The sequence below is a fragment of the Paroedura picta genome, chromosome 4 (assembly GCF_049243985.1).
Source record: "Paroedura picta isolate Pp20150507F chromosome 4, Ppicta_v3.0, whole genome shotgun sequence".
Lineage (NCBI taxonomy): Eukaryota > Metazoa > Chordata > Lepidosauria > Squamata > Gekkonidae > Paroedura > Paroedura picta.
In genome coordinates, this window is record NC_135372.1 from 46,210,766 (window position 1) to 46,231,916 (window position 21,151).

General features: G+C 42.2%; 1 long non-coding RNA gene across 2 annotated transcripts in view; it reads right to left on the reverse strand.

The window, feature by feature from the left end:
- The window catches only part of LOC143835305 (uncharacterized), a 353,076-nt gene that overhangs the window by 236,421 nt on the left and 95,504 nt on the right, over positions 1-21,151 (reverse strand). The gene's annotated exons all lie outside the window — the stretch shown is intronic.

Below are 21,151 nucleotides of genomic sequence, written 5' to 3' on the forward strand. Positions count from 1 at the left end.
GGGTTGTGATTATACTTGCACCAAGGTATAAGCAAAATTCAAAATACTTTGTGAGAACAAATCCTCAGGGTTTTTTTCTTCCTTTTCTCCAGGCGCCCAATTTTCTACACCTTTATTCCACTTGGACATTTATCTAACTTGGTACACCCATCCTCAGCTGCAAAGAAGATTACAAAGGGTCACCTCCTCGCTTTTCGTACAATATCGCAAATAGTCTGTTCAGTCAGCTGACATTCCCATCCTTAACAGGTGAAAATAGGACACACTGATAACAAACATCATCTTCTCAGCTTCCCTCCCCCATCCAAACATTGGACATTGCTGAAAGCTTTAACCTAAATATTTATCTGCAGCAGATTGCTTTAGAGGCCTTTCCCTTATCCCAATATTAGCCACTGTATTAAGGCTTTGATTTATATATTTATTTACAAGCATATTCATCCAAAAGGAAAACAATCCTGAATGTATAATGAACTCTCCCACCACAAGAATGTTTCACGCAAACAATTTGCATCCACTCCCCTATTCAGAAAGATTTTATTTCCAGACCTTAGGGAAGGAGCTAGATGCTGAAGAATGATCGATTATACTGACAACATTTTAACATAGCAGCCTCAAAAAGGCAGAGGTAGACACAGGTATTTACCAAGAAGAGGTACCAAAAAGTAAGAACTGTCAATAGTTAATATGTTGAGATAGTTGGAGGGCATGACCCTGTCTCTAGCCTACAAAACATGTCCCAAGCCCAAAACAGACCATCAGTCAACCAATGCACTTAATATGAATCAGCATTGTGACTACATTACTTTTGAAGAAGTCCAGATCTTAAGATTGTTGTGATTTATAAGACATTGATTGGTCCACAATGCTGGGAGGGAGGTTATCCTCATTATTCCAATTGTAAAACTGTTTTGTTTTGTTTTTTGCTGTTAAAATGCAGATCTGAAGTTACCTGAGAAACTTCTTTTAGACCATTTATGTGCTGGGAACTTCACTGCCCCAGATCCCACGCAGGAACACAGATCGGGGGCAGATGAGGTGCACTGGGTCAAATGCTCCTCCATGTGGGTACAGGAAGAGGTGGGGCAACCAGCCATGACTAAAACACCAGCCTGTAGCCCGGCATGAAACCTCCAGTGCGTAAACGGTCTTAGAGACCCCATTCTGTTTTGTTGCTTCTTTTGCAACTGGCTGGGAACATATACTTGGGGTCAACAAAGGATGGCCACTACTAGGCTCCCACAGTTTGAATTAAGGTAGGGTTGCCAAACTACAGGTGGATAAATGACAAATGGACTTTTCTAACAATTGCAACTGGTCCAGACTCCATAGATCAGTTCCTCTCCCAGGCTCCACCTCCAGAGTTGGCAACCCTAAGCACTGGCTTTGAATCCAACACCAACGGACCATAAACCTGTACAACAGTAAGGGATATTTTAAAGGAAATACCTAACTTTATTCTTTATTCTTTGGTTTGATAATAACACTATTTTTAGCTACTGCAATTAAAACTACCTGAGGATGTGAACCTTCTGTACCTGCCTAAAAGCACAATGCTCTGTTGTGTTATACCCTGGGTATAATTGGATACTTAGCTTTTGTAAAAGAAAATAAAACAGCTACAACTTCCCAGAGGACTAAGAAACAACTATAATTGAGAAAGGTAGTAATTACTATATTTGTATTTTAAAAATTAACAATGCAAGGCTGAGAAACTACAGCTGGTGCTAAGGATCTGTGACTGGAACCCCAAATGTATCCTTTGCCTGAAAAAAAACATGGTGGGGTTAATGGTGGACATCAGGGTGGTGACATTGGGGGACTGGACAGAACAAATATTATTTCTCTAACCAGAAATGTTCTCTTTGGCTACCTTGAACCGTAGTAAATAAAACGTGGTATGATATACATTTCTCCAGTTCCTACTAGAGCAAGGGTGGCCAAACCGTAGTTCTCTAGATGACCATGGACTACAATTACCATGAGCCCCTGCCAGCATTGCACCTGTAGAGTAAGGTGACCAGATTTTAACATTGGTAAAGTGGGACAGCATTGATCGGGGGCGGGGGGGGGGGGGGAGGTTCTTGATTTAAAATTTGTTCTATATGGAGCAACAAAAAGGTTCATAGAATGTATAGAATGCAAAAATAGTATTGTAATATATATATTTTAATTTCAAAATAAGTAAAATTTGCCAGGTACCCCCAGATGTCCCTCCAAAAGTGGAACAATCTGGTTACCTTACTGTAGAGCCATATTTTAGCCACCCCTGTACTAGAGCTTAAATCAGTCTGCAGCAACAATTTTAACCAGGGGAATAGCCTGGACCAAGAGGGGGATATCCCTTCCACAGCATCAAGACCCCAAAACAATCCATCTTTCCATTGGCTGATGGGCCTTAAAGTGTTGATGATCACCAGGCCCTCAACCCATTTTTACTCTCATTTCCAGCCAAATCATGTTTGCGTATATTTGCTACAAAAGCATTTTCTCTGGATACTGCAGTTGTTGGGAGTGTTACCAACCCCAAAGTGGGGCCTGCAGTTCTCCTGGAATCACTGCTAATCGACAGACTACAAAATTCAAGTCCTTGGGAGAAAATGGCAGCTTAAGAGGGTGGACTGCATGGTACGAGGTGCATGAGGTGGTGAGCTCCCCCTCACTGGCAGTCTTCAAGCAAAGGTTGGATACACACTTTTCTTGGATGCTTTAGGATGCTTTGGGCTGATCCTGCATTGAGCAGGGGGTTGGACTAGATGGCCTGTGTGCCCCCTTCCAACTCTATGATTCTATTATTCTATGTATAACATAACCTATAGGAGCAATGAAAGTCCTAGAGTAGTTTAGTGAGATTTTCCCCAAAACTTTGGAGCAAAGCAGATTTCAGAAGGCTTGGAGAAAAGCCAGATAAACCCCCAGAAGTGTACAAATGCACCAGGATGCACTGAGGAAGGAAGAACCAGTTCCTAAAATAATTGACACCAGGACAGATAACCCACGCGGAACCTATCTTAGATGAATGCAGCATTTTTCTGTCCAGCCCACCTTTTAACTCTCAGCTCTGGCCCAAGGCACATAGGCTCTAAGCCTTCATCGTCCAGGCCATGCTGGGTCCTTGCAAGATTTATGGCTTTTAAGAGTTAGCAGCCTCGGCTTCTGTCTACAGCATGGCTGGTCACCAATTGTACAGCCCTGTTATAAAGCCACCTGCAGGTACCGGGTGGGAGGGGGAAAGACGTTCCAACATGAAAAACTACAAAACTACACTAAGCAGCATCACAAAGAATACAGGTCACGGTGTTGACTTGTTACAAACCCCAGGATCGCAGCAGAGCTTTCTTTTCAGCACTGGCAGTAAGTGGTGAAGCTGACCAGCAGGCCAGGTTGCTCCCAGCATGGGTCGAGATCTCCATGGAAACACATGGCGTAATTCATAATGGCAACATAAACATGAAAGGTTGTTTTCTTAATTTCGTTTTTTTTTTAACCTTTCAAGTTAAAGTTTGCTCTATTCTGGGCAAGGCAGACCAAAGCGGACCACTGTGGGAGGTGGCTGGGGCTGACACGAAGAGCAGCAATTCTACTTGAAGTTGCTATGTAACTCTAGACACAGTTACTACAAAATCCGAGGGGTCAAGAGCATAGAAATTTATGATGAGCATAAAGAACCCTGAAAAAACTTTGCCGATTGCAACTTGCCATGCCCCAGAAAGAAGGCTGTTTCCCTTTTTTCTTGTCGCTTCCTAATTTATGTGTATCCATTCTTCCAACAACAAAATGTTTGATTCATTTCTGCTTTGGGCCATCATGTTCCAACCTTTGTGTAAATCAAGATCCTAAAGATATTGTTGGGGGTGGGTGGGGGGACGACAACGATGTCTGACCAAAACTTAAGGACTTTTGCAAGAAGGCTGAGGAAAGCAGTAGCTGAGCTGGGAAAAACTGGAGCTTGAATTAAAAAAGGTAACGGTCGAGCAGGTGAAGGACTAAGAAACACAATACTAGGGAAGAACCCCCTAAAAAAAGTGCCAGCACACTTTTCAAAACCTGGATATTTCAGACCAGGGCAGAGTCTGCACTTACTTTGTTTATTCCAGTGTCAATCCTGTTGAATCCAGATCGCTTTGAACTCGGGTCTTCCTCCCCCCCCCATTGAAACAGGAAAGTGTTCCGCACGTGGTTAGGGTAGTTCAGAAGGGGGGGGGGGAGCCAGGCCTCTTTCTTTCTTTTCTTGAAGAGGGGGGGAGGGGGAGAGAGGAGCCAAGCAGAGAGCCTCTTTCTTTTCTTGGAAGGGAGGGAGAAGATCAAAAAAGGCAGAAAAGGGAGAAAAAATCCAGGACTGACAGAAGTTGAGAGAAATTAGGGGCTTCTCCTTTAAGGCAAGCTTGTCACATAAGCAGGTGTGGCCTATCAGAGGTCCTCTGCCACCCCCAATCCGGATTTGAAAAATATTGAGGGTTAAAAGCACTCTAAGATATCGCACAATAAAGGTAGGGTCACTCCGGATCCATCCTTCTTGCTGCAGAAGGAAAATTTAAATTGCCCCAAATACAAATGGAAATCGCATTCTGTGTAGACAGCAGGGACTGAATCGACCTGGGATTGGAATAAAAGCTCCGTTCAGTTTACACCCAGATTTGACGAGACTGCCTCCCATAAACTAACCTTCAGATTATCATCCTATAATGTCCACCTTCCCTAGCCTGCCTCCCCACCATTCCGTTTGGTCCCTTCTAGTAAGTGGAGGAGAGCAGTGTGTAAGGCCCCGTTTGTTGCATGAAGGCCATAGCAGGATCTCAGAGTTTAATAATCTCACGGGGTTCCTGGATCCCAGCATCCCAAATCCTCAGATCTACAGGCTGGGATCTGGCAGTTGCTTCTACGATAAAGGATTCAGTAAGGTTAACTAACCTGGATGTGTGGCTAAATTTCATCTTGCCACTAAAGCCATGTGAAATAAATGTTCAAGTGTGATGAAACACGAAAGCCAGAGAGGTGACCTTCAGCCATGACAAGGGGATTGTGAAGACATTAAAAAATAAAGTCATGAAGTCATGAAGTCATGAAGTCATGAAGAAATGAAGAATACTCCAGAATAACTCACCCTCAAATTGAGGAGTTGCAAACATGACCAAGGAGAAAGCTGAGGAGTGAAGAAGAATTTCTAGAAATTTCTCCTCAATGCAAACTGCTAAGACACATCATCCACTGAAGACAGTAAACTCCAGGGGGCAAGCATAACTCACTCCCCGGTCCCCGACACATTCCAGCCTCCTTAGCAACACTGTTGTGTTCTGTTCAAGAAAAAGGCAGAGCCGACATTTAGTGTGGCTATCTATCAGCCTGCCACCACTCATGAGCCATGTATCTGTTTGCAATAACAGTCATATACAATGCCATTTGTTTCAAGGGAGCTGGATTTAAAGTTATATGCACATAAATAAATCTAATGAATGTGATCAAAGCACCAATGGTATGAGAAGAACACAAGCATGATAAACTCCTTTCCTTTGAACTAAATGTCTGCAAAAACTCCACTACACCCTTTCATTGTAGTATTGTGTTCAGGGGTACACCTGGAACTTCCTTATACTGAATCAGAGCATTGGTCCACCAGTATTCTCTAATCATACCGGCAGTAGCTCTCCAGAGTCTCAGACTAGGGTCTTTCACATCACCTACTGCCTGGTCCTTTTTACTGGAGATGCTGAGGTTTGAACCAGAGACCTTCCGCATGCAAAGCAGAGGCTCCCGCACCAAGACACAGTCCCTCCCCAATGTGCTAGCATAGGCAGGCAAGATGTATTCCAGATCAAGCATAAAAAACCCGAACCCCTTAAAAAGATAAATCTCCTTCCAATGTACATACTAGTATTCCTTTCCTTCTATATTCCTGCAAGGGATGGGCTACAGGTGAACTCTTTTAATGAAATCTGAGGAGGCATAAAACTTGTTACACATATTCTTACAACAGTAAATTGATATAACAATATTCTAGTACTGGCAGCAAGACTAGTTCTGGCCAAGAAATGGAAAACGCAAGAATTACCTTCGATAGAAGACTGGTTGAACAAACTAACGGACTTTGCAAAGATGGCCAAACTGACACTGATAGTTAATGGAAAAACAGAAGAGGTGTTCCAAGAACAATGGGTCCCTTATCTGAATCACTTAAGAAAATAAACTAAAAGGGGACACAAAAAGTGTAACACATTTGTTAAGTGTAACAAATGTAGAGCATAATCTATCTTTCTTTGTATTAACAACTTATATTATCTGTTCTGTTTTTATATTTTAATCTTTATGAAAATAAATATATATATAAAAAAAAAACAATATTCTAGTACCAAATTTTCAAAACCAATTAAAACCAGTATCAGGGGAAGAAATGACAGGTTTTTGGGAAATAGGTGGCATGTGGGAAGGGTGGTCCAAATGTTCCTAACTATTCCATAGCTGTCCAGACTTTACTATCATTCTCCCCAAAACTATGGAGCACAGAAGATTTGAGAAAGATTGTTGAAAAGCCAAGAAAACCCCAGAAGGTACATGAATATGCCACTCTGCTGTGAAAAAGCTGGGGGGGGGGGAATCCCTTTCTCAACTGCATTGAACCTGAAGCTGAGAACTTCATACATCAAGAGAGCTGGAAACAAGAATGGTGTGACTGACTACACAGATGTGTGATTTACTAAATTGGGACTACAATATAATTTGGGGCATTAATGGTAGTGGGAGATCAAAGGGATTACTGGGATGTTCCATGGATCCTGGTGCACACCCAGAGCTTTATTGGTGAACCCCACCACAATGTGTTAGGCCCCCCAAGACCCCTCCCTGTGCACAAGGGGGAGTGTGCCTACGATTTTCCCTTCCTAGTAATATTTCTGGTTCACCTTAACAAAGTATGTCTGGGCAAGGGAGTTTGCACAGACATGTTTGCATGCAAAAACAGGACAAGCTTACTATAGTGAGACACTATTTTTCCAGGAGAATCTTAGCTATCACTGAGGAACCTAATTAACTACACAGGGGGCCTGATTATTAACCTTACCCTCACCCAGGAATACTTCAACAAAGGATTCTTAAGACTCTGGCAGTCTATCCTCTCAGAAAGCCCTTAGTGCTATTTCAACACCTGGAGTTATCTTTTTCCTTATTTCTTTCCCGATTAAGTTATCTACCCCAGCCATTTCATTTCAATGTGCACCAGATCATCAAACCCTAACCCCACCATGTACCCAGCCTCTCATGCTGGTTCATCTGGCTAATTCTTGCATCGCGGAAGATAGCTATTGGTCTTTTCTGACCCAAGAGATCAATCCACTTTCATACCATCTCAACTCTTTACTTTCTTTGTGTATGCTTGTTTTGTTTAAATAACACAAACGTAACACAAAGAACTTTTGTTTTTCAATAGAATCCGTTTTGTGCATGTGGTTAATTTCAAAGTTTGCCTCTGCCTGAGATTTCCAGCTAGGATACTCCCTGTATACATAAGTGGAAAATCTAATTTGTTACTCATCTTGCTCAGCAAGTCTCTTAGAACTGCTAATTCTCCCACCACATATTCAGGCAATAAGTCTGTTTTAGATAACAAAGGCACACAGTCCAGCAGACCCACCACTGACTAGTTGGATCAGTCCAGTGCCTGGCAGTAGTGGAAGCCATTGGGAGCAATCATGTACTTGGAGTCTCCAGAGGCAAATGAGGGCATTGTATGGTACTCTGGAATAAACTCTTAGTTCTTGAAAGGAGAAGCATTAAAAACAAAATCACAGCACCAGTTCTTTTGTGCTCCAGCTGGGACTAAAAGTTGTACAAAAAAATCATGATTCGCTCCATCTATCATAATTTCAACATGGGAGGCGTGGGGAAAAGGCAGCTACAATACAGGGCGTAAACTCTAACGGAGCTCTAAGCTTACCTATCAAGTGCAATATGTCTTAACAAGAATAGTTCCAAACAATGAATACTTTGATTAGTTTAAATAAAAACATACTATCTGTATATCAAAGCCAATCATCATGCTTTAGTATGACTAAGAGAACCTTCATAAGATTATGCAGACAGGAAGATATTCTTAGTAGCTAGGGTCATTAGAGACAGAAAGCAGATTTCGAAGTACGAAATACATTATTTTATTAATTCCTTGTGAGGTAAAGCAAGAGATGTCCCAGAAGCCTAGTAGTAAAGTTTAATAAAGTTTCAAGACAACTTGTGATCTATTAGTAAGTTGTTCCGCATGCACAGTCATTCAACTATGACCAGAGTGGTTTCTAATTTTAGAAGTAGAGAAAGGTGTGACCTCACAATGTGGCATCAACACTTTTCAACCCACCTCACAGAAAGGATCTGCCACAAGTGAAAGGAGAAGCTGTGAGTCCACCTTTGAAAGCAGAAGTGATGGTGCTGAACACTGGAATGATTCTGCATGTGAAGGCATAAAGGGGGGGGGGCTTCCAGAATGGGTTACCCCTGCCCCCTAAGAACATTTTTCAAATATCCCAGTAGAAACTTTTGGGAACATTCTGAAACCCTATGAAACACTGTCTCTTTCTAAATGAATAAAAGCCTTTTTAAAAGACAATTTTTCAATGTAAAACCATCTACAGCGTTAGATAGTAATTACTATGTACACCTTAGATACAGACAAAATATTTTGAAGGATATTTTTATTGCTTAAATGTGGGGGGAAAATGGATCCTGCCTATCAGGAATGGTATCAGCTGGTAGGACAGCTGCCATGCTCAGGTCTTCCGATGGGGTCTGCTGCCATTAACCGCTTGTCCGTATGCCCACCCTACTACTTTCTAGTGTGCCCCCTCCCAGCAGCTTTGGACTTCATGACCCATGCTTCCTGCTACCTGTACCACCCAGCATCATTGAACAGCACTCCTCAGCTCTGTGCTCTCCAATGCCACTGGAGAAAAGGCATGTGGGAAAGGTAGCAGTAGGACACTTAGTTTTTAGGCAGGAAGGGAGATGCCAGTGAGAGGAATGGTGGGGCACAGAGGACGTAGTCCCTGGGCACTCTCTACCCAGAGTTCCCCAAAACCTGGAACCACCCATTAGAGTGTAATGCTCTTCATGGAGCATATTCAAAGAGGTTATCCCTCAGGTATGCCTGGACCATGAATCATCAGTCCCTTGCCCAATGGGAAGGGACAATAGGCTAGTGACTGGTGATGTCCTGGAGATCTCCTGGAATTACAACTGATTCCCATACTAAAGAGATCAATTCTCTTTGGAGAGTGGAATGTATTACATTGTTGCTCTCTGAACTTCCTCCTCTCCCCAGACCCCACCCTCCTCAATCTCTACCCACCTGGAGTTGGCAATTCTAATTCATGTGTCTTTGTAGAAATCTCAACAAGGAAAACATAAAAGCACAAAGGGGCTCTTGTTCCTTAGCAGATGGCTTCAGGCTGCATCCTCTGGAAATCTGTTTGCAGACGGCCAGACACTCTATTGCTTTTAGCAATAAATTGCCACAATAAGTCCCGCCAACCAAAGTGCTCTTTTGATGTTCAGATTCCACATTAGGCCGCTGATGGTCCGAACATGCTGTATCAGAACAGAATGGAATCACGCAGTGCTATTTTGAGACTCTAATAATAGAGAGAACATCAGGTCAGTCACATTTCTCATTAAAACGAAGAGAGAGATGTGCTGGAGGTGGAGAGGGCCAAAGCAAAGACTCTTAATCTCTCCGTCCAAATATTCAATTGCTCCACAAGAGAGTACTTCTGTCACCATTCCAATATTGAAATAAAACATATGCATTGCTCACAGCGAACAATGAAAAGTTAGAACTGAGGCACGTGTGTACTGCAGAATTAATCGATGTGGATAGCTGAAGGCTAAAGATCCCTTCCCAGGCAGTCTTCAACACCTTTTCCAAAACTACATTTCCCAGAGTTCTTTGAGGAATAAACCAGTTTAAATTTGTGGCATCGCTGAGTAACCTAAGGGGGATGTTTGACAGCTGTCTGGTTTGGAGGGGCTTCCTCTGACTGGAGGCTACAGACTATTTACAACTTTGTTTTTTTCCAGACATTGTGGTAGATGCATGATCTCTTGATAGATTTGTTGCCCCGCTCTTCCTCTAGGGATCTTAGAGTGGCAAAACAGAGGTGGGTCAGTAACGGTTCAAAGTCAGTAAGCTTCACACAGATGAAATGATAGCAGAGACTTCTGTGAAGAACAGAAGATCTTCCAACACAGCACAGTTGCCAGTTGGTGTTTCTTCAAGGGACTGTGTAGAGTCAGAAAAAGACTGAGGCCCTGGTCTGCCCAAATGCAACAGGCCTGAATGGTTAACTCTTGGGTGTGTTGCATTATGGTTCCAAATATGATGTCTCTTGAAGTTGGGTTACAGCTATTTCCAGAAATGCAAGTGTCACAAGGTTATCAAAGGTTATCACATTATCAAAGATGTGAACTCTCTCCCTTCTTCAATAAAAATAAATTATTTTTGATATTGTTTAAACTGAATAGGTTACACATATATCAGCAGGTGGAGAGAACAGAGCCTAATGGTGGCTGCTTGCTTGCTTGCTTCTGCAAAGCACACCCAGAGCTGCACTCCCTGAAAAAAGAGGAAGTGGGCAGGAGCCTAAACTAAATAAAGGAATTGCCAGAGCACATGGCTCAGAAGTCCCTGCAACCTTGGAGTGACCATTAGGTGTCACTAGAGAGCACATAGGTACACTCAGCCCTTCAAGGCTGTCTTCACCATACTACTTGATGATTGCAATTCTAACACCAACTCAACTAGGGTTGCCAATCGCCAGGTGAGACCTGGAGATTTTCCACTTTTATAATCTAAGGATTCAAAGTATGAATTATTGTTTTAACTGCTCATTATTAATTTTACTTAATTGTTGGGAATTTTATTGTATTCAGTGCTGGTCATGTTGTTCACTGCCCCTAAATAGCAATTGCTAAGAGGGGCAGTATAAAATCAAATCAATCAATCAAATCATTAAATACAAAAGATTTCCAGACTACAGAGATCATTTCATCTGAAGTGGTTGTTTTGGAGGATGGGCACTGGCATTGCACCATGTTGAGGTCCCTCACCTCTCCTCCCACAAACCAATATTCTCCTGGTCCCCCCCCAAATAAAATCTCCAGGTATTTCCCAACCAGAAACCATAGACCCATCTCAGTGCCATTTTTTTTCTCCCCCCTCCCCTGCAGCAGTTCCCCTATCATACACCACTGCAGAACTTTTTCTGGTTTTATACTATGGAGATATTTGAAATACCAATGAAGACTAAAACCCTGAGAAAACCCTCTAGGGACATGGGGGAAGGGTAGCCAAAACACATTGGGACAGGAAAAGTGCAAGGAAACCCACAATGTTGCCCTATTTAGTGGCTCTATTGCCACTAAAAATGCCTCTGCACTTACAGCAGCCATGTGAGTCCTCTCCAGTATAACCATCTGTTCTCCATCCTGACCCTCAGAGGTCCCACCCTGAAAAGGTTCAGAGCCTTCCCATGAGAGGCTCAATTGATGGCAGGAAGCACCTGACATCCCAAAACCATGGCAGAGATAAAAACACCCTAGAGATCTGACGACTCCTCTTCCGTGGAGGCATTTCTCACCCCAACTGACACATTAAATGCACAGCTTATATTAGAAACTTATTTGAATGTGTTGCACAAGTTGTATTCCTACTGTGGGTTTTGTGCGTATCTTATGCCTTATTGTCAGTCTAGCATTCAGTTGCCTCAAGAGCAGATTTTAAAATGTTTCACTCCAGAAAGAACATTGTCATAATCATGTTAAAGAATGATGCTGTTTTTAAGGTTTTGTAAAGGAGTAAGAGGTAAGCACTCACTCCTGATCAGGATCAGTTCAAGGAATATTATCCACTTTCCTTTCCTCTCCCCACAACCGACACCCTGTGAGGTGGGTGAGGCTGAGAGAGCCCTGATATTACTGCTCTGTCAGAACAGCTCTATCAATGCTCTGGTGAGTCCAAGGCCACCCAGCTGGCTGCATGTGGGGGAGCGGGGAATCAAACCCAGCTTGCCAGATTAGAAGTCCGCACTCCTAACCACTACACCTATCTGGTCTAATGAAAGCCAGCATGGCACTGCTTTGGGGGCTTGACATAGATCCAGCCAGTGGAGACATGAGCCAGGATGGGTAGCATTCACCACCCAAGGCACTGAGTCCCCAAGCAGCCACTGCAGTGCCTTAACCAGAGAGCTGTCCCAAGCACTGCTTCAATCACAATGACATATCTAGTTGTCTCTTCTGTATTTATTATTATTTAAACTTCCTTCTGTATTTATGAAATTTGGCTGCTACAAACCATATGGTGATGGCTGAAAATTGTTACTTACACATTCAGAGTTGTTTGTGGATATCTTTCATTTGAAAGCAGACTTTATTTGAGTACTCTTGTACACACACACACACAAACAAACAAACAAACACACACACACACACACTGAATTTCTTCCAGGAATTAATGTACAATAGCAATATAAGGAGCAAAGTGGGAAGTCTGCAACAGGCTGGGGGATCAGCGGAAAATGCCACCCCCTTTTCTGCAAGTGTCAATGGAACTGCATAGATGTCCATGAGCTTGCTGAAATCTCAGAAGCCCAAAGGGCAGCTGGAAAAATACTTCCAGTAGTTAAGTGTGGTCCTTCATTGTCCTGATAGCTCCTTACTCCTTTCCCTAATTAGCAATGCCAGAAAAAAATGTGCAAAAATAGTAAACACTACAGAATAAATTTTACAAACTAAGGAGATTTTGTGCAAAGGAGGTTAAAACTAGCATGACAGATACAGGATGCAGAATTCACAGGGGGCTTGGGGCACATCATCTGTGTTGTTTCCGCAATTTTTTTTTTAGTACAAAATACACACACAGTCTGGATGAAGGTCTACCAAGGCACTGAAGGCTGCAAATGTGGCGCCATTTTCACGGTTGGAATTGGACTTGCGATTTTCCAAAAAAGACTGGCCACCCAAGGGGTTAGACAGTGTCTGCCCCATATAAATATCTTTCAGCTGTTTACCTTCAATGAAGAAACAGTGAGAAAGAACACTTCAGAGTGGTATGAACTAAACAAAACAACATAAATTTTAGCTTGTTTGCAAGTCTGTAAATTTAATCACACACTTAAAAAGAGAGACACACATTTAGTTCTTTGTTGGAAGAGGGCCTAGGTTAGTTGAAACGATTATAAAAATAGTAATGTGTCTGCCTAGCCTTTCAGTATCCAAGGCCCCTTTTGAAATAGGGTTGCCAAGCAACTGGCGGGAGTGAGGGGGGAACCTGGAGAGCGTCCTTGGGTGATATGACATCATTTCCGCATTTTTCCTGTCTAGGAATAGCTGAAACCTGGTGATTCCTAGAGAGTTCTGACATCACTTCCAAGTTTTCGCCAGAAGTTACACTGCTCTGTCACTGATGGTTATTTTGATTTTTTTAAGCATTATTTTTCTCCCACTAGCTGCAGGAACAGTGGTGGGATACAGGAGCTGAAAGCTGGAGATTCCCCAACCCCAGTGGGAACCTGGGAAACCCAGTCTGAAATATTCTGAGGCAATCATTTTTCTCTCTCCAGAATCATCAGACAAAGATATATGCATCCAAAAATTAGCCTCCAGGGGAGACATTACATAACAACAGAGTCTTTGCACTTGCCACATTTTTAGAGATCATAATGGCTTCCCATTTTCTGTTAATTTAGAGAGTTTATGCTCCCTCTCCAGAGTCCTGCTGGAGGCAGCTTGCAAGAAAAACAATGCTATATCATCATAAAAACATCATAAATGATCCATTAAGACAAGCTGGGACATAAAAACAGCATAAATCCAAAACTGAGCACCCTAAAATATATGCAGACCACCGACATCAGTTCGAGGATGACTTACTGAGGTCAGTTCAAGCCTGTAGGTCCAGTACAAAACCTGGTAGTATAACAAGAAGTGCCATCTAAGGCTTTTCCTTCAGCCACCATCATGACACTGCCACTTCTATGCCTCACTGCATACTGCCCAACTGTCCTTACCATCTTTGCCCCTGTCTTCATCACTGCCCCTGAGTTGGGCCGATTGACACTCCTTCCCTCCTGGTTCCCAGCAAGTCTTTGAAGACAGTATATCAAAGAGGATGTCCTCAGTGCAAATTGGGAGCGCTTAGGAAGCCCACTGGCATGTACAGCTTGCCATGCTGTCTTTAAAAGATCCACAGGGTAAATGTCAAAATAAAAATGCATCATTCTATCATATGTGGTGGACCTATCAAAAAACAAGTAAATATCAGGTTACAAAAGATATTGAGAGTTACATTTGTGTTGGATCTAAAATGTATGTTATAAAATATGGTACCAGATAATGTTAAAATGTATAAAGAACTTGTAAAATATATGGTTCACGCATCAAGATTGAAAAAAGAGTCATCACTAATGGCAGTACTTTCGTATTTGATAAACAAATCAACATAATTTAGAAGAAAATGGAGGCCAATACTAGATTATGTAGAATAACAGAACCAAGGCTGAAAAGAGGGAAAGGGGAGTGACCTTTGGACTGTATATCTTAACTATGGGGTTAATATGATATTTAGGCTGTAATGCCTAAATGATGTAAAAGAACAGGATATGTACTTTGAAATTTCCGCTCTATGAAATTTTAGTGTTTTTTTTAAAATAGTAACTGTAGGATCGTTTCTGCATGGAGAGGTAAAATGCACGTGGCCTCCTGCTTCTAAATGTGGGATGGTAAGCCTCGTGTTTACAGCCTTCCTCACAGGAGACCCCTCCCGCATTTTCCCTCTGCCCTGTTGCAGCTTTTTGCTTCCCGACAAGGCTGCAAGGGAAAGCAAAATGTACATCTCCCTCCGCAATAGGTGATGAAATTCCAGTAGAAATTTCACATTAAATTTTATTCCAGTTTTCTATGCAAGAGATACATTTTTGAGGTGGCTTTTCTTTTGCTTTCCTGACCCATTATAAGACTCTAGAATGGGGTGGAGGCCATGTCTTTTAAATTAAATTCATTAAAGTAAAATAAAAGGTGCAGTGTATCGACAGGCAGGCAAAAGGAAACCAGTTTGAACGGGTGAGGATGAAGGGCTTAAGAATAAGCAAGACACATGAATGGAACTGCAGAAGACAAAACCCAACAGCTAGGGTAGAGGCAACCACAAGGAAATGGCAACAGTATTCCAAAGGGGAGTACAAGTGTTAATCAAAAGGGGGTGTAAAGCTGTACAATTGAAGCTAGAGTTTGTTAGGTCTGTTTCATAGTTCTCAACATCATAATAATTGCAGCTGTAAATTTCAGCTATAAAGTGGTGTACCTGATATATATACATACACAATCATTTGAGTGGCCTATAAAACCTGAGCAAAGCTGCCTTCACTTTCTTGGAAGCAGAGAAGGAACAGTGGTTAAGTGGTGCAGCATTGGCTTTGAGCATAGGAAGTGCTTGGCACTCTGTCTCCGGTACTACCCGCCAAAAACAGATCTGAGGCAGAAGCAGGGCCGCAGAGTAGGACATCTGAGAGGGACATAATCTTGGATAAACCTGATGCATCCCTCTTACATTCAAATGTTATTATTAGGTAGTATAGGATGTTTCAGTACACTGCATAATATATAGTTTCGTATATACTATTTAATGATGGCAAATGGGAAGCTTAGTTGACTCTTAAAGCCCTGCTTTGAGTAGAAGTGTCAATTCTGCATTGAGAAATATCTGAGGGGCTTTTTGCACGGCTTCAAAATCGCACAATGGTTGCCAATTGGAAACGCTATTGATTTGCCATAACGCACGACATCGTAGACAATCTGCAACACTCCTGAAACCGATCAGCAAAAAGCGCTTCGTTGTAGCGCTTTCAGGGGAATCCCAAAAAGTGGATTCACCCTCCGGAAAGCGCTACACTCTTGCAAACAATCTGCAACATTAGCGATAAAGACCTGTGCGTTAACATTGTTGCGGTTTCTTCAAAGTCCCTCCTCCTGAGCCTGTCCTCCAAACTTCCGGCGAAGCGATCGCCATTTTTTTTTCTCCGAGCGAGCGGGGATAAACGCACCAGCGAGCCTCTTTCTGTTTAGAGGCTTCCCTGGCTTCAGTCCTTCACCTTTAGTCACTAAGCACAAACCACATAAAAGCCCGTTTGCTGAAATAAAGTCCCTTTATTTTTTACACATTAATTCAGCCGAAAATCGGGCCCCTGAGGGGGGGGGGATTTTTTTTTTATCACTCGAGGCAGCGTGGCAATGATCATACGATCAAACGACAGCTCACATTAGGCAGCTGGATGGGTCTCTCCGTTGCAACGAATCTACACAGATTCGTTACAATGGGTCTGTTTTTAAAAAAAAAATCCCTTTCTTAAAGGGAAAGGGGCTGTTTGGGAGCATGCTAACGGCTGCCCATTGGCTGCTTGACGGCCAGGGGCGGGACGAGCTTGGAAATAGCGCTTCCTTTTCTGCCGAGACCGGAAGCTGCGGGAAACGCTACAAAACGCAACTGGATTCCACTACAAAGGCAGGTATGCATAACGACGAATTCCACTATTTTAAATGGCGATTTTTCGTTCAGTGACCAATTTGCAACAAAGATCCCGGTGCGAAAAGCCCCTGAGGATTTTGGGGTGAAATCTGGGGAGGGGATGGTATAATGTCACAGAATCCACCCTCTAAAGCAGACATTTTCTTCAGGGAAACTGATCTCTACTATCTGAAGAGACCTGCTCCCTTAGGTTCCTTCCAGATACAAAACAGGGATTTGTCTTTTTAAAAATCAACTCTGCTAATCATTGTTGTGTGTAGGGCTCACAGCAGTGGTTTAGCATTTGTCATAAGATTTCAAAAGAAGTGCCTGGGAAGGGGTGGAGTTTGGGAAGGTTGTAACATTACTTCCAGGTAATATTCTAGGAGTTTTTCCTCATCTATGGTAAATACCATACAGAGATGAGGAAATTACTAGAAGGTCATTGGAAAAGATAATTTCCAGCCATTTTTTCTCTTACTTTTCCATTTGTTGAGGTTGGGAGATTGAGGTCAATGGTGGGCAAATGGCAGGTCCAGTTTTTGGGAAACCCTATAAAGTTAGTCATTGAGCCCATGATATTCCACTTTGGCCAACAGGGATATGATATCTTACCAATCAGCAGGGCCAAAGGATATTCATGAAAGCAGCCTACTAAATTTAGCATCGAATTTGCACGTATGCTTTCATTCTCCCAACAGCCACTTGGCTTCCTCTTAATCACTAGTGAATATGGTTCTGCTCAACAGAAAATCCTTTTACCACATCAGGCTTCAAATAAATAAGTTTATTACCAAAGATCCCACCAGGATTTATGGGGGCGGGAGGAGACTCCTATCCTTTTCAGTCTGCAACTCAGAATAACTGATACAGCCAAAAAGGAGGTAAAATACAGAAACACATTATTTATGGAAAGAACTGGGGGCTGCTTTCCACTGCAGAAGAGCATGACTTGCCTTCAGACAAGACCTCCATTTTCGGCATGTTTGTCCTTTGCTCTCAGTATTGTAGCTGGTTAGCTTTTTTCCTAGTATGCATTATTGGCACCCTGCAAGTAAATCTGCTTTCAATCCACTGGACATTGCTATTTTGTACTCAGTGTTCAGTACGCCCATAAAAAAACAGATTTGAACAGGGTACACAAATCATTTAATCCAGTCATTGTATTGAATAGAATAGCACAGGAACAAAAATCTCACTTTTAAAAAGGGCGTATAATTTATACACTAACTAGGATATCTCTTGGTCAGTCGGGAATGTAACCTCAGTTCACCAAACAAGAACAACAGTTTTCCTGCTAGAAATGAAAGTTTTGCAAAGCCACAACATCTCTTTTGCCACATTTTGCATGCCAAAACTGAGAGTCTTTGAACATACATACAGTTTGGGTCCCACTGAGAAGTCTTTCAGAAAAGGACCTAAACAGAAACACATGAAGCTGCCTTCTACTGTCAGACCACTGGTCTATTAAGGTCAGTCTTGTCTGGCAGGGTCTCAGGCTGAGGTCTTTCTCATCACCTATTATCTGCCTTTTTAAAGAGGAGATATCAGGAATTGAACCCAGGACTTTCTGCATACCAGTAGGTGTTCTGCAACTGAGCTGCAGAGCCAAAGCACACATTCATGCAGTGCCTCAGAAAACGATGCCAACCATGACCTTACTCAGATCTAGACACTTCCATGTCACCCTGATACCAGACACAAGATCACTTGTATTCAGGACAGCCTTAGGCCACTGTATTTTGGCCACATCATGAGAAGACAAGACTCACTGGAAAAGATTAGGAAAAAGTTTAAGGCAGTAGGAGAAGAGGGAGATCCAACTAGGGATGCCAGTTTACAAGTGGGACCAGGGAATCCACTGGAATTACAGCTCATCTTCTCTCAACAGAGATCCTTGGAAAAAAACAGTTGCTTAGGACCTGGATTATATGGCATTATATCCCATTGAAGTCAGTCTCCTCCCCAAACCCTGCAAACTGCAGGCTCCACCCCCAAAGTCCCCAAATTTTTCCCAACCCAGAGTTGGCAACACTTAATCCCAACATGGCATGGATTGACTGAATAAAGGAAGGCAAGAACTTCGGTATGTAAGATCCAAGCAATGCAGTCAATGATAGGATGTTCTGGAAGTCATTGGTCATTTCCACATGAGGAAAAAGTTCCTGGACAGACTTCGCATGTTGGAAGCATATAGAACGGCCTCCACATGATGTTGCCAAAATTCTGAGGCTGTCTAGTAGCTGGGTCACATTTTTAACTCATGATTTTGGGAGTCCAGAAAACTGGATTTTCCACCTTAAATTGCATGAACCACCAGTGAGCAACCAGTGAGCGATCAGGGGTAAAACCGTATGGAGGGGGAAATGCACAATAATATCAGCAACTTTGTCCCACCCTTGCACCTGCTCTCCCTTCTCCATTTCCTGCTTTGAGTAATTTGTTTAAATGATGCAATCTGTGTTGCAGTGCAACCACAAGCTTACATTGTCAAAGTTGAAATAAAATCGTCTTTAAAGTGTCCATGGTCTTTTTCTATTTTCTATTGTCTGAAGGTGAGGAAAGAGGGGGAGGCGGGCGATCTGGCTGCCTTCTCCCTATCATACAGGGATCTGAGCACCTTGTTTGAAGCCAGCCATTAGTACAAAATATCTTTTTGTCATCCAGTTACGTTCAGAGTCTCAGAAATTCACCAAGACAGAAATAAAGTGGGGAAAAAGCCCATGAATTCCAAAAAGGGGGGGGATGCTGTATCGTTCTGGCATTTCTCCATAGCAATGCAGCAGTGTTGATTTCTATTAAAAATACATCTGTGAGGTAGCATTACCACATAGCAATGTGGAAGTGCCTTAAAAAATAATTTCAGGGCCAGGGGAGGGAGAAAGGTCCAGTTCACAAGATAACTGCTGTGTTGTGATTGGTGGTTTGCTGTGACTGACAAGCCAAGGAGCGGAGGGAGAAGTTTGTATTGCTTTCCCTTGCAGCCTTGTCAGGAGGCAAAAAGCCACAACAGGGCAGAGGGAAAAGGCTAGAGGGGTCTCCCCGTAAGGAGGGCAGTAAACACAAGATTTACCATCCCACGTTTGTAAGCAGGAAGCCACTCACGTTATATACCTCCATGCGGAAATGGCTATTAAGTTGGAAGCGACTCGACGGCACATAGCACACATCACACGCAGACTAATATAACTTTAAATGGGTACTGCAGTTGCACACTATGAATCACATACTATGAATTGCTCCAGATTAACAAGAAGAGTGAACCCAATAGATTTAAACTTTAAAATGAAAACTTGATATCTGGGTGGAATGACTGAGAATTGGATGAATCCTTTAGAAATTTAAACAGCAATCCTAAACAGGTTCATTCAGAATTGTCGTCAGGCTATTCAATCAAGCTTAGGCCCAGAAAATTGTTTTGAGGATTACACTGTAAATCACTGTACAGGAAAAAGCACGACTAAATAAGAAATCTTCGTCAATCTAATATATAAATCTGAGATATCCAAAAGGATATTCACTCATACACACACACATACACAAATAATTTGTTGTACCACAAGGCTGAAAACTTTCTCTTATATTTCTTCTTCTTGCACAACAATGATATATAAATCCAGAAATATAATCCAGGTAATCTTTTGACTATCTGCTCCTGTTAATGTGGGACTATCCTGCCCCCACCCAGTGAACTCCTCTAATATAAGCCTATGTAGATAAATTCCTCCTTCTTTGCAATTCATATTGTAATTATATAAAAAGTTACTTTAACAAAAACTAACCCTCTTTCTTTAATAACTAACCAGGTTGCCTAGCTCCCAGTAGGGCCTGGAATTATAGCAGATCATCTGACTATAGAGATTGGTTCCTAGGGAGGAAATGGCAGTTTCAGATTATAGACTGTATAGCATAACATCCCCACTGAGCCCCTTATCCAGTCACCACCCCTAAATCTAATGGAATTTCGCAATCTGGACTTGGAACTCTAATAATTAGCAATCCATGTTTATACAATTTCTTAACATGCATAGGCAGTTTGTCTTTCAACAATTCTAAAGCAAATTTAAGTTTTAAGTTTCAAACTTCATAATGAATCTATTTTTACTACAACACATATTTAATCATAACTACATATCAATATAACATATTTTTGCCATTTCTACATATTCATTAGAACCTTTAATAGATTAGTATAAAGGTAAAGGTAAAGGTATCCCCTGTGCAAGCACCGAGTCATGTCTGACCCTTGGGGTGACGCCCTCCAGCGTTTTCATGGCAGACTCAATACGGGGTGGTTTGCCAGTGCCTTCCCCAGTCATTACCGTTTACCCCCCAGCAAGCTGGGTACTCATTTTACCGACCTCGGAAGGATGGAAGGCTGAGTCAACCTTGAGCCGGCTGCTGGGATTGAACTCCCAGCCTCATGGTCAGAGCTTTCAGACGGCTGCCTTACCACTCTGTGCCACAAGAGGCTCTTAATAGATTAGTATATTACGGTGTAAAAGAAAGTCTGTTATAAGGAGAGAGAGCCTATTTGTATTCAGGATACCACTTTGGAACAGATTTTAATTCTACTTCTATTTTATTATCATACATTTGTATATGACATTTTCT